The sequence below is a fragment of the Colossoma macropomum genome, unplaced genomic scaffold, assembly GCF_904425465.1.
Source record: "Colossoma macropomum unplaced genomic scaffold, Colossoma_macropomum, whole genome shotgun sequence".
Classification (NCBI taxonomy): Eukaryota; Metazoa; Chordata; class Actinopteri; order Characiformes; family Serrasalmidae; genus Colossoma; species Colossoma macropomum.
The window spans coordinates 38,545,583-38,556,054 of NW_023494802.1; the positions used below are offsets into that span (position 1 = coordinate 38,545,583).

General features: G+C 39.2%; 1 protein-coding gene across 3 annotated transcripts in view; it reads right to left on the reverse strand.

Annotated features, from left to right (window-relative positions):
• Positions 1-8,502, reverse strand: part of LOC118822181 (kinesin-like protein KIF1C) — a 54,206-nt gene extending 45,704 nt beyond the window's left edge. For all 3 annotated transcript variants that reach the window (XM_036591089.1, XM_036591088.1, XM_036591087.1), the window contains exon 1: positions 8,331-8,502. The gene's annotated coding sequence lies outside the window, so the exon portion shown is untranslated. The remainder of the gene's footprint in view (positions 1-8,330) is intronic.
• Positions 8,503-10,472: the final 1,970 nt, after the last annotated feature.

The window sequence follows — 10,472 nt, forward strand, 5'->3', positions numbered from 1 at the left end:
CATAACATTAAGTCCACCTCCTTGTTTCTACGCTCACTGTCCACTCTATCAGCTCCACTGACCACATAGTCTCACTCTGTAGTTCTACAGTTACAGACTGTAGTCCATCTGTTTCTCTGATACTTTGTTAGCCCCCTTTTACCCTGTTCTTCAGTGGTCAGGACCCCCATGGACCCTCACAGAGCAGGTACTATTTGGGTGGTGGGTCATTCTCAACACTGCAGTAACACTGACGTGGTGGTGGTGTGTTAGTGTGTGTTGTGCTGGTGCGAGTAGATCAGACACAGATACATTTGAATCATTCACACACTTTGAACAGTATTTTCCCAGCATGCACACAGTCGTACGTGCCATGAAAAACCTGCATGAACACCAAAACTCAGTCCTCAGTTTCTGAATCATGGATAAAAATATACTACCTCCAACTTTTTCTCTCATAAAAACAGAAAATTCGACCAAAAACACGAACATTCTGCCTTGCTGGCGGTGCTGCGTCACTTTTGCATGATGTTTTATGTTTTAAGTCACAAAACTAAGTCAACACAACAATGTAATCCGGACGTTGCTGTATTTCACTGTATTTCACTGTATCAGCTTCTGTTCACACGTGAGATCATTTCCTGAGAATCTTACCAAGTCTGCTGCAGGTAAACCGTCGATTCATAACCTTTCCTGTTAAACTCTGGTAAAATTCCAGATAAAAGTGCACCAGAGTCCAGACCCCCTGCACAAACAGACTCCCCAGCAGACAGACTGAGCTGTGGTGACGAGGTCTGGTACCTTAACTGTGCATGTGTGCAGTACTAATGACGTGTAGAAGTGAGCTGATGTAAACAAGCTGAATTCTACAGTGAGGTGAGACATTCCCCAACACAGTGACCCCTGACCTCTGTACAGCACCTTCTCTACTGTAAATAGCTCCTGCAGCTGAATGTTGTCTTCTAAAGCAGCACTAAGGCTTTAGCACTTATAATATAGCACATATGATCTTCTTTACTTAAATCTCTCAGCCTCAGCATTTAGCAAGAATTCATGATTTTATGTTGTTTTCATTCATCGTTCTTTCACTACAATTCCCAGCACGCATTGCGGATACATCATACAACCATAGATTCTTTTCACAGTAGGGGCTGCAGGAGTTCAGGTTTTTTAAAGCTGACAGTTACGTGATGAAAGTTGAGTCGTTGCTGTTGATAACGCCGCAGGAGAAGGGAAAGCTTTGCAACAAGCGACTTTAAAAATCCGGGATGAAGCCAAACTCTCCAGGTCGTAGAGCGTGATTCACCAGTACCAACAAGCCATGGATCGCATTGCTAGCCTTCAGGAAAACAGAGATAAGGATCCTGGAATTTCGCAAATCTGCATCCGACCCTAGCAGGCCTTGCCAAGACGGTTGCCCCCGGCGGAGCTCCAGAGAGCCAGAGAAATTTAGAGCACGGTAACTCGGCGAAAATAAGAGTAACTGACTTCAAACTGTACACGATTACAGGTCGTTATGCCCCCTCTCCAACCACACAGGACTTTTTATTGGAGTCTGCAGGAAACCGGAGATAACGGAGTTCTGTATCTGATCTTTGAAACTCCGTAGATGTCCTTCGTTTGATGGAGCAGTTTTTATTTTCAGAGAGGAAGGAGCTTGACGGGGTCTACAAGCTCTTCTTCTAGAACCTGCATGACTACGAAGGTAGAGATCTCACACTGAGTTCAGGGCAAATGGAGCTCAGAATCTCTAACTTCCTACCCGAAAGCCTTCATGCAAACTCAACTGTTTGAGGTCGGAAAAATGAGCGCTTGTTTGGCTGCTGTGCGTATATCTGTTTAAAAGCATTTGCATGAGAAGTAAAGAGGTGTTTATTTAGTGCTTCATTTGTAGTGAATGTAGGCTTTATGGGAGCCCACCATTAATATAACAGCCAAAAATGTACAGATAAGTATGCAGTTTGATGAAAAATCATCCACAAAACAGCTCAGTCCTACAATTATCCCAGTATTCATCTTTGTTTGTTGACATTACACACAAACAGCATCTGATAAGCAAACAACCACCTTTAAAAGTTCAGCTCAAAACACACTGAGTGTGTTTACATGCACTCAATAATCTGATAATGGCAGAAAATCAGATTTTGTCAGTAATCTGATCAGCACGTTTACATGCTCTTGAGTAATCAGATAATGGGGAAACTCTGGGTCTACATGAGTCAGACAGTAATCAGATTTCTGCTTTACAACCAGACAATAAACTCACAGAAGAAGACGAGACGTAAATGTAACGTAAAACTCAAACTTCAAAAACATTGACTCACTTTAGCTGAAAATATGAACAAACATCATCCAGAAGATGATGAATATTAAATCCTTCATTGAGTCAAGCATGTATTTGGTTTCAGCGTCACTCCAAAAGTGTTTTGCTGCGCCTCGCGGCGACGCTGCTCACTTATTTCCGGTACCGCGGCCTGTTTTCGAACATATGTAGACTGAGAAATCCGAAAGAAATCAGAGTAAGGGTTTACATGCACTGAGAAATCTGATTACTGAGCTAATCGTTATCGGATTTCTTAATCAGATTTCTAGACCTTACTCCAATCTAAGTGCTGTTTACATGACCATTTGAATAATCAGATAACCGCAGAAATCTTTATGTTCTATGTGCACCGCCATGTTGAAATGATGTCAAAGACCAGCATTTACATGTCATTTGTATTGAAACTGAACCCTGAGTGTTTAGACATACAAGCTCCAATACAGTGTAAATGCCCCATATCATTTAGATATACTGTATAAACCCTTTAAAATACTTTATCATTAAAAACAGACACAATCCTTTTTCTAGCAGGCTGACATTTTCATTGCCACATCGAATGGTTTCTCTCTCTGTCTCTCGTCCAGTGAGCGAGGAACAGTGAGCTAAATCTCATTTAACTAATATATCATTCAGCCTTCCCAGCTTTAGCCAGAGCGTGACTGCACTCAAGAGAACAACTTTTTCATTGTCTTATTTTCTGTAGGACTGACTCACCTGCCATCATATGACCACATCATCACAGTGTGACAATGGTGGTCGACGAGTAGAGGAATTCTGCCAATTTGTCAAGTTTTTATAATAAACAAAACATTTCCATTAGGTTTATAGGTTATATTTGAATAGTACTGGAAATGTTCACTGTTTTAAGTCACAGTCTTAACAGTCACGGTTCCCTTTGAGAAAAGCTTATGGCTCATGTTCAACTTGCTCTTCTCCAAAAATAAAAACTTATCCTCCAAACAAATCATACCTTTTGAAGAAATTACATAAATAACTTAATAAGGACGTAAAAGCGTTCTCTACATCGTCACTGGTAAATGCAGACACTACTGTAACGCTTTCCCTGCTGTGCTGCGTTAAATACAGAAAGTGTGAAGAGGGTTTATTGGGAATCCCTACAGAGGTCAAATGATCCGACCTATTGAGGGTTCATAACCACAGCAGTGTCATAACCCCTGACCCCCGATCGGCTGAGAGGCAGGGTTTGAGCTGAACAGTGAGCGAGAGGTGAGGAAGCAGCTATGGAGGTCAATACAAACCCTGCTAAAAAAGTAGAACCCATTAAAAGGTTCTGCAGCGCACAGATTAGTTAACGCTGTGACTTTCTCCGCCAAGTGTTATTGACCCACTACAGGCTGCAGCAGCTAACGCTACATCAGGGGGCGCTATATGACACCAGTTAAACATACTGTTCATGTACATGCTCAACGAAATGAAGGATTTAAATATTCCTCATCTTCTAGACGACGTTTGTTCATATTATATTATTAAGTGTAAACACACTGAACCAGTTACTGACCCAGTCTGATTTTCTACAGTTATCAGATTATTAATTGTAAACACACTGAACCAGTTACTGACCCAGTCTGATTTTCTACAGTTATCAGATTATTAAGTGTAAACACACTGAACCAGTTACTGACCCAGTCTGATTTTCTGCAGTTATCAGATTATTGAGTGTAAACACACTGAACCAGTTACTGACGCAATCTGATTTTCTGCAGTTAACAGATTATTGAGTGTAAACACACTGAACCAGTTACTGACACAATCTGATTTTCTGCAGTTATCAGATTATTAAGTGTGAACACATAATCAGTTACTGACACAATCTGATTTTCTGCAGTTATCAGATTATTGAGTGTAAACACACTGAACCAGTTACTGATGCAATCTGATTTTCTGCAGTTATCAGATTATTGAGTGTAAACACACTGAATCAGTTACTGACGCAATCTGATTTTCTGCAGTTATCAGATTATTAAGTGTAAACACACTGAACCAGTTACTGACCCAGTCTGATTTTCTACAGTTATCAGATTATTCAGTGTAAACACACTGAACCAGTTACTGACCCAATCTGATTTTCTGCAGTTATCAGATTATTGAGTGTAAACACATTGAACCAGTTACTGACGCAATCTGATTTTCTGCAGTTATCAGATTATTGAGTGTAAACACACTGAACCAGTTACTGACGCAATCTGATTTTCTGCAGTTATCAGATTATTAAATGTAAACACACTGAACCAGTTACTGATGCAATCTGATTTTCTACAGTTATCAGATTATTAAGTGTAAACGCACTGAACCAGTTACTGATGCAATCTGATTTTCTGCAGTTATCAGATTATTGAGGCTAAACACACTGAACCAGTTACTGACCCAGTCTGATTTTCTACAGTTATCAGATTATTAAGTGTAAACACACTGAACCAGTTACTGACCAATCTGATTTTCTGCAGTTATCAGATTATTGAGTGTAAACACACTGAACCAGTTACTGACGCAATCTGATTTTCTACAGTTATCAGATTATTAAGTGTAAACACACTGAACCAGTTACTGACCCAATCTGATTTTCTACAGTTATCAGATTATTAAGTGTAAACACACTGAACCAGTTACTGACCCAATCTGATTTTCTGCAGTTATCAGATTATTGAGTGTAAACACACTGAACCAGTTACTGACGCAATCTGATTTTCTGCAGTTATCAGATTATTGAGTGTAAACACACTGAACCAGTTACTGAAACAGTCTGATTTTCTGCAGTTATCAGATTATTGAGTGTAAACACACTGAACCAGTTACTGACACAATCTGATTTTCTGCAGTTATCAGATTATTAAGTGTAAACACATAATCAGTTACTGACCCAATCTGATTTTCTGCAGTTATCAGATTATTGAGTGTAAACACACTGAACCAGTTACTGAAACAGTATGATTTTCTGCAGTTATCAGATTACTGAATGTAAACACACTGAACCAGTTACTGACACAATCTGATTTTCTGCAGTTATCAGATTATTAAGTGTGAACACACTGAACCAGTTACTGACACAATCTGATTTTCTGCAGTTATCAGATTATTGAGTGTAAACACACTGAACCAGTTACTGATGCAATCTGATTTTCTGCAGTTATCAGATTATTGAGTGTGAACACATAATCAGTTACTGACGCAATCTGATTTTCTGCAGTTATCAGATTATTAAGTGTAAACACACTGAACCAGTTACTGACCCAGTCTGATTTTCTACAGTTATCAGATTATTCAGTGTAAACACACTGAACCAGTTACTGACCCAATCTGATTTTCTGCAGTTATCAGATTATTGAGTGTAAACACACTGAACCAGTTACTGACGCAATCTGATTTTCTGCAGTTATCAGATTATTGAGTGTAAACACACTGAACCAGTTACTGACGCAATCTGATTTTCTGCAGTTATCAGATTATTAAGTGTAAACACACTGAACCAGTTACTGACGCAATCTGATTTTCTACAGTTATCAGATTATTAAGTGTAAACGCACTGAACCAGTTACTGATGCAATCTGATTTTCTGCAGTTATCAGATTATTGAGGCTAAACACACTGAACCAGTTACTGACCCAGTCTGATTTTCTACAGTTATCAGATTATTAAGTGTAAACACACTGAACCAGTTACTGACCCAATCTGATTTTCTGCAGTTATCAGATTATTGAGTGTAAACACACTGAACCAGTTACTGACGCAATCTGATTTTCTACAGTTATCAGATTATTAAGTGTAAACACACTGAACCAGTTACTGACCCAATCTGATTTTCTACAGTTATCAGATTATTAAGTGTAAACACACTGAACCAGTTACTGACCCAATCTGATTTTCTGCAGTTATCAGATTATTGAGTGTAAACACACTGAACCAGTTACTGACGCAATCTGATTTTCTGCAGTTATCAGATTATTGAGTGTAAACACACTGAACCAGTTACTGAAACAGTCTGATTTTCTGCAGTTATCAGATTATTGAGTGTAAACACACTGAATCAGTTACTGACACAATCTGATTTTTTTGCAGTTATCAGATTATTAAGTGTAAACACATAATCAGTTACTGACACAATCTGATTTTCTGCAGTTATCAGATTATTGAGTGTAAACACACTGAACCAGTTACTGAAACAGTATGATTTTCTGCAGTTATCAGATTACTGAATGTAAACACACTGAACCAGTTACTGACACAATCAGATTTTCTGCAGTTATCAGATTATTAAGTGTAAACGCACTGAACCAGTTACTGACGCAATCTGATTTTCTGCAGTTATCAGATTATTAAGTGTAAACGCACTGAACCAGTTACTGACGCAATCTGATTTTCTACAGTTATCAGATTATTAAGTGTAAACACACTGAACCAGTTACTGACACAATCAGATTTTCTACAGTTATCAGATTATTAAGTGTAAACACACTGAACCAGTTACTGACACAATTTGATTTTCTGCAGTTATCAGATTATTGAGTGTAAACACACTGAATCAGTTACTGACGCAATCTGATTTTCTGCAGTTATCAGATTATTGAGTGTAAACACACTGAACCAGTTACTGAAACAGTATGATTTTCTGCAGTTATCAGATTACTGAATGTAAACACACTGAACCAGTTACTGACACAATCTGATTTTCTGCAGTTATCAGATTATTAAGTGTAAACGCACTGAACCAGTTACTGACGCAATCTGATTTTCTACAGTTATCAGATTATTAAGTGTAAACACACTGAACCAGTTACTGAAACAGTCTGATTTTCTGCAGTTATCAGATTATTAATTGTAAACACATTGAATCAGTTACTGACCCAATCTGATTTTCTACAGTTATCAGATTATTAAGTGTAAACGCACTGAACCAGTTACTGAAACAGTCTGATTTTCTGCAGTTATCAGATTATTAATTGTAAACACATTGAATCAGTTACTGACCCAATCTGATTTTCTACAGTTATCAGATTATTAAGTGTAAACGCACTGCACCAGTTACTGAAACAGTCTGATTTCCTGCAGTTGTGGAGGAGCGAGTGCTGAAAGTGTGTATATTGTGAAACCGGGCGGTTCTGCTCTGTGATAATGAGTTACCGCTGATGTCTGTGTTGGATTTGAGCTGTAAGAGCCGAATTGAGGTGAGCAGCACTGCAGCCTTACATCACTACTGAAGTATTTCAGACCTAAAACAATCTCTCTCTCTCTCTTTCTCTCTCTCTCTCTCTCTCTCTCTCTCTCTCTCTCTCTCTCTCTCTCGCTCTCCTTTCCTTTCCCTGGCTGTTTCACTCAGAAGAGGAGAATTCCACCAAGTTCCCAAAATTTGTGCATAAGTGAGTTAAGATGTAAACACAGCCATTCAGAGTGTTTTGGTGATGGACGTCCACCTCTAAAAGCAAAATAGTCCCCAAAGAAAACTTATTATTTCAGATTTTCCACTATTTTCCATCATCAACATTCCATATAAACTCAGAAGACTCGTGTAGGTTCACTGGTGGTTCTGGATAGTAAATAAAATGTCTATATCTGTGTTGTAGTCATGGCGACCCCTGGTTCCTATCACCACCACTGTAAAGACATCTGAACCATTTCACACCAAACCACTCTGAATCACTCTGATTACATCTGAATTATATTGGCAATTTGGGTGGAATTTCCCTTCAAGGTCCAGATTTGGCAGCAGGAGAAACTTCAGTATTTATATGTATGTCTTATTGGAATTTTCCGTTCCACCTTAAATGCTGGGGCACCATTTAAGGTGGAACGGACAATTCGAAGTAAGGGTGACAGGAGCGCATGACTGATCAGCTACAGACTCTTTATGTCTCTCTCTCTTTCTCTCGATCTCTCTCTCTCTCTGATCTCTGTGAATATATTACAGCACCCCTGACCCCTCCCATACTGTCTGTACCTCTAGCGCTAACGTGCTAACGCTAGCCCTTCCTCGCGGGCCGCTAGGTACCGGACCCCCGGAGTAAACCGGACTCACCTTCACCGGGACCGGAGGGGGGGCGCGCTGCTGTCCGAGCGTGTGTGTATGTATGTGTGTGAGTGTGTGTATGTGTGTGTGAGTGTGTGTGTGAGTGAGAGAGAGAGTGTGTCCGGTTAGATCTCCCCCATGGCCGAACTCTCCGGTCCTGACCACTGAAACTAAAACTTTTCCTCCGTGTTTGTCCCCCAGCAGCGGCGCAGTGGTGCGGTCCGCTCTCAGCGCAGCGCGGCCGGATTGTACCACTGCGGCGCTGCGGAGGGGGGCGAGCTCACCCAGCCACTCAGACACAGAGCTGCGGGAAACGGAATCCCCCTCACAGACCGGGCGGGGAGAGGGGGTCACTGCTGGAACCGGACACCGGGGAGGGGCTTAAAGGGGCAAAATAAAACACGACAAAAACAGACTGACTACATGTGTGTCACAAATAAGAGTCCGTGCACTCATACTGTCACCTATCGATCGATCTATCGATCTATCTGTCTAACTTACGTTGAATAATTTATTATTTTTATATTTTTATATGCATACATCAAAAATAAATGGAACTCATACAGGAAGATTTTAGCATGGGTTCTTTGTGTTTTTGTTTATTTACACACACACACACACACACACACACACACACACACACACACACACACTCACATAAATGTGTGTATAAATATACTTATATAAACTTAATCATTAGTTAATGTTCTGTATACATTGTTATTTGTGCTTCTTCAACCTTCACTATGTATAAATACTTTAATATACATTTTCTCAACTATTTTTGCATATATATATATATATATATATATATATATATATATATATATATATATATAAAATAAAAGTTATTAATTACATCTTTTTATTAACCATTTATTTAGTAAAATACAAATAATTAAAGGATCGTTATTGAAACATTATAAAGCTGCAAGTTTATAATATCTAATAGAGTCTAATTAATAATTACTCATTTTTAAAAAGTATAAGTAACAACACTGTAAATGACTACCTTATTCACTTAATATAATTATTCAAGACAGGGTGTAGACAATTACTAGTTATTCAATAAGTAGTTATCAATAATAATAATAATAATAATAATAATTTTGAATTGTTTCATGTATCTAAGCAAATGCTTGATATTTCCACGTATATAATTTATGGTTTTTTTAATGATTCATTATTCACAATAATAAACTTATCATTAGTTTTCTACAATTCTAAATGATTATTGATTATTTATATGTAACTAAGTAAATGGTTAATAACTGAAATGGTTTATTACCGTTTATTATTGCACATTTAACTATAATATATTTATTAACTGCTTCAGTGATATTAAAATGATTCATTGTTTATTTATTTACTTATGTTTAATCTTTACTGTTCTGGCAGTGTCAGTCTGGTGAAAGTGGGCGTGGCGTGAGGCTGTGATTGGCTTAATTTTATTAAGTTAGTTCCGGTGTTTAGTGCTGATAGAGGCGCTGATCAAGAAGCAGCATAATCAGTCAGTGTTGCATGATGGGAAACACTATCAGCAGCATTTCTAACACTGATCACATCCATCGACATTGTGTGTAATGCTGCAGAGGCCAGCAGGGGGCGCAGTTTGACAGCTTCAAACTCAGCACAGCGGGAACCCGCCATATTACACTCCTCCTCCTGTTCTGCATCCCTCTCTCCTCCCTCTGTTCATCCCTCCTTCCTCGAGCTTTTGAGGTCCGTAAAGGGGAAAAGCAGCGCAGTTCTTCACGTGAGAAACAAAAGCTGAACGTGGCAAAATTCCCTACAGACTAGAGCTGATAGAGAGCCACTGACATTACAGCACCACCTCCCTCTCTCTCTCTCTCTCTCTGTCTCTCTCTCTGTATCTGTATCTCTCCCTCTCTCTCTGTCTCTCTCTCTCTCTGTATCTCTCTCTCTCTCTCTCTCTGTAACTCTCTCTCTCTCTCTGTACCTCTCTCTCTCTCTCTGTATCTCTCTCTGTACCTCTCTCTCTCTCTCTCTCTCTCTCTCTGTCTCTCTCTCTCTCTCTCTCTCTCTCTCTCTCTCTCTCTATCTCTGTGCCTCTCTCTGTATCTCTCTCTGTACCTCTATTTCTCTCTCTGTATCTCTCTCTATCTCTGTACCTCTCTCTCTCTCTCTCTC